The sequence below is a fragment of the Tupaia chinensis genome, unplaced genomic scaffold (assembly GCF_000334495.1).
Source record: "Tupaia chinensis unplaced genomic scaffold, TupChi_1.0 Scaffold000407_1, whole genome shotgun sequence".
Classification (NCBI taxonomy): domain Eukaryota; kingdom Metazoa; phylum Chordata; class Mammalia; order Scandentia; family Tupaiidae; genus Tupaia; species Tupaia belangeri.
In genome coordinates this window covers 1,388,171-1,392,346 of record NW_006159909.1, presented here as the reverse complement: position 1 = coordinate 1,392,346, position 4,176 = coordinate 1,388,171, and the positions used below count along the sequence as shown (strand labels likewise).

Here is a 4,176-nt window from a genome sequence, read left to right as displayed (position 1 = left end):
ATCTTCTATTTCATATATTGCCAGATGAACTAATAAGGTATGGAATTTGCTAATTTGTTTTACATACAGTCTTTTTTTTTTTTTTTTAAGAATTCTTAGTTTAACTTTTTTTTTTCAACTTGACTAGAAAGAGACAAATACAGAGAGAGAGAAAGGGAAAGTGAGAAAGCAAGCCACCAGGCCCAGGATTCAAACCACAGTTGGCCCTGTGAAAGTCCAGTGCCCCAACCACCACACTACCTGCCAGCCCCTATGTACAGTCTTTTATACTTCAACTAGCATACAAGGTAAAAAGTGTGCGTGTGTGTGTACATGTGCCAGCGTGATACTTTTCAGTCTTAAAGCTGAGGAAAAGCAATTGCCTGCCTGACCTGACACTTCTGAAGAACGAGTAGTGAAGTCTCATTTGTCTGCATGCAAATTATACTGACTTTCAGAAACAACATCTGGGTTGTTTTTGTGAGATCCTTGGGAATTACTAGGTAATCCCTATTTTTCTAACTCTCACCGGTCAACTAGGAAGTCAAGAGAAGGTTGCTAGTTTTTCTTAAAGAGTACTGTCCTAAGAAGTGGTCAGTAGTGAAGTTTTCACCAACCCATTCCTCCTTGTGTTTGGAGACTCCTTTAAAATACATCACTGGAGACCAGCAGTTGGTGTAATGGCTGTGTCACTGGACACCCATGTAGTTGACCGTGGTTCGAGTCCCAGACCCGGTGGCTTAAACTCATGCCGGGCACATGTGCATGCATGCCTAAGATCCCAAAAGGAGAATGGAGGAGAAGGGATTACAGCATGACCATCTCCCCTGGGGGGTGATTTCTTGCTTTCTGTCTCTGTTTCTCGCTTTCTGGCGAGCGCACATCCCCTATAGCAAAAACCTCTCAAAAAAAAATATATATATCTATATATATAACTGTGCGTTAAGTCATACGTACAATTTGGGTAGTGTCATTGTTGTTGTTATGTTAAGCCCAGTATCATATATAAACAAGCAAGCCTTATTGCTTGAGTACACATGATATCATCTAATCAAGATTTCACAGCTGGGCCAGCAAGTGGCATAGTGATTGGGGTGCTGGACTCCCACATGGTTGACCACAGTTTGAGGCCAGGACCTGACAGCTTGAAACTCACACTGGGTGCATGTATGTGCATGTCCAGAATCCCAAGAGAAGAATAGAGGAGAAGGGATTGCGGCATGGCCATCGCCCCCTGAGGGGGATTTCTCACTCTCTCTATCTCTTACTGGTGAGCACACATGCCCTATAGCAAAATATCTCTCTAAAAATGCCACCCCCTGTGGCTGCCCAGTCTGTGTTCCATGTGCCTCTCACCTAACCACAAGGGGACTTCAAAGTGTTCATGGAAAAATGGAATTAAAGTACCTGTTTATTTTGGTGCAAAAAAAAAAGCTATCTGAAATTCATGCATAGTTTTTTTGCAATACCTTTTCCATGAACTCTTTGAAGATCCCCTGCATGGCATGACAGACACCCTTGAGTTAGTGTGTCAGGCCTCCTGTTTTAAATAACTCTCAGCAGATCATCAAATAAATCAATGGTAATCATGGAATCCCATGGTTGGGGTGGAACTAAGGATCATGGCATCCAGTTTCCTCTGCACGCCGCGCACCCCTGGTGCCCTTGCTCAGATGTCTCTCGCGTTAGAGAACTCACTCCTAAGGGTTAGAGGGCTGCTTCACACAGGCCTCTGTGGACTTACCGCCCGACTGCGCCTACGATACAGGGACTATTTAGAAAGGACCGGCTGTCCCCACACTGTTGGCTTTTTCGAGCATTACCTCCTACAGAGTCTGCAAATGCATTTTCCATACACAAGGTGTAAACATCACACTGATTTTGCTCTTCAGATGTCCCTTCCCATTAAGTACACATGTCTGGACATGTAGATCAATAAAGTGTTAATAAAGTGACTGGGCCCCCGCCAAAATACTGTTTGACTGGTGTCACCAGAGAGGCAGTATGCCTCAGCTCCCTGTCACCGCGGGAAGCAGGCGCTGGGCAGGCCTGCACATGTGTTTGTCTAAGATGAGGGCGCAGGAGCAGTGTGCCAGGCACCTCAGCTCTGGGTACTCTCTAGCCTGGATAGTGAGGGGGAAAACGTCTCTTCTTTGGGAAAGAGATTTTGATAGACTTGCTGGTGTTGTAATAATTCGCTTTAAACCTGGTGGTCATTAGCACTTCCACTTCTTGCTCTTGCTCACTCCAGCAGGCACTGAGCATGTAAATCCGGTGTGAGGGAGACAGACAAATGCCATCGAGAATGGTAAATGCTATAAGAGATGCGTTTGCCGGCAACGGTGGGGACTTCTAACCCAGGGGGCAGGGGAGGACAGTCGGGCTTCAGAACCTTCAAGGAAAGCATCTCAGAAAAGAGAAAGCTGAGGAAGCACAGGCGCAGAAGAAAAGGGCAATGAGCCAGGCAAAGGCAGGGAGGATTAGAGTATTCTAGTGAAAGCAGGATGTGCCAGACCCATCTCAGAGGGTGCTAAGAGTTCAGTACACCTGCCTCTGTGTGTGTGTGTGTCGGGGGGAGGATGCAGGACCCTGGAGGAGAACTGAAGTGATGAAAAGGGACCAGGGGCGGGAGCCAACTCCTGCAAAGCGTCAGATGTCTGTTGAATAACAACAACATGTATAGGATGAGTACCTGCTATGTTCCAGGGACTGCACAAAGGCCTTACATGCATTTTCTTTTATCTATCTGCATATTCTCTTGAAGCAGAAATTGGACTAAAGACTTTGATTTAGAGACTTTCTAACCATCTAGTTAACTAGCTAAAGCATTTCCTTGAGATAGAATTCAAATACCAGAGAATACATGCATTCAAGTATATAATTCAGTGGTTTTTCGTATACTCAGAGCCATCACCGTAATTAATGGAATTACTTTCATCACTCCAGCCCTTTGCCAGTCATGCCTCATTCCATTTATCCCTCCCCACCAAGCCTCAGGAGGCCACTAATCTCGTTTCTGTCCCTATACATTTGCCTGCTCTGGGCATTCCATATAAACAGAATCATGTAACATGTGTTCCTTTGTGGCTGGCATAACATGTTCAAGGTTCAGCCATACTGTAACATGTGCCAGGGCACCTCGGCTCCGAAGAGCCTTTAGCCTGGACAGTGAGGGGAAACGTTGTTACTTTTCTGATTTCTGTATATGATTTATTTATACATCAGATAGGTACAGTGCCAATGCCATAACAAGGTTTGAGGGAGGCACATCCCACATAACGGTGTGAAAACCTACTAATGCTTAGGAACCGCAAAGGATCGGTGTATGTGTCTTATATATATGACTCCATGTGAGACTTTTTCCATAAAATGCTTCCAATACCATACACTTGAAGACTATTGTTCTAATACATAAACTCATTGCCTTCCATATCACATATTCTTCTGTTTCTCTGACTTTCTTTTATTGAGATATAATTCACAGACCACAAAGCACACCATTTCAAGCATTCAGTTCAGTCACATATAGCAACTTCACAAGGTTGCACAATCATCCAGCTTGTTTGATTTATTATTTCAAGAAATTGAAAAACCATAGTGTAATTTCATTCAATAAATATCCTTTGATCCTTATGCAACGTTACTGCAGAAAGTGAAGTCTGTGTTAAGAATGACAGCAAGTTCGCAACCAAATAGCCAGCTTTCAGACCGTTTCAATAACTGCAGCGATTTCCTCGAATGGTCTGTGGAAATTCTGAAACTGTGGACTTGTCATTTCAAAGCACTTGTTCTTTTCTTGCCCTGAATGATCCGCCAGTTTTAGCATCACTGCAACATACGGATATTTAAGAGATCTGCAACTGTCGGAGCTCACAGCCATCCCCAATTCCCACTGAAAATCTATGAGCTGGTTGGTGACCTTGGATTTAGCATCCAGCAGAAGTTCACCCAAACCCTCCGTGGGTAGCGCCGCAGTTCATCCCACCAAGCTGTCTCCTCTTTTTATGAAAGAAATTTTGATATACTTGCTTGTGCTGCAATAATTCACTTTAGACCTGGTCTAACTCACTTTAGACCATGTTCTTTTTACTCCTTTTCATTGCCAAGTAATGTTCCATTGTATAGATATACCACATTTTGTTTATCTATTTGTCAGTTAATGAACCTTTGGCTATTTGGTTTTCACTTTTGGGCTAT

General features: G+C 43.8%; 1 non-coding gene and 1 pseudogene across 1 annotated transcript; both read right to left on the bottom strand.

The window, feature by feature from the left end:
- Positions 1 to 3,198: 3,198 nt before the first annotated feature.
- Positions 3,199 to 3,298, bottom strand: LOC114008869 (small nucleolar RNA U13). The gene has a single exon (XR_003550365.1). It is a non-coding gene; the product is annotated as a small nucleolar RNA U13 (small nucleolar RNA).
- A 353-nt stretch (positions 3,299 to 3,651) lies between these two features.
- LOC106735475 (COMM domain-containing protein 6 pseudogene) lies at positions 3,652 to 3,955 on the bottom strand (annotated as a pseudogene).
- Between the last annotated feature and the right edge of the window lie 221 nt (positions 3,956 to 4,176).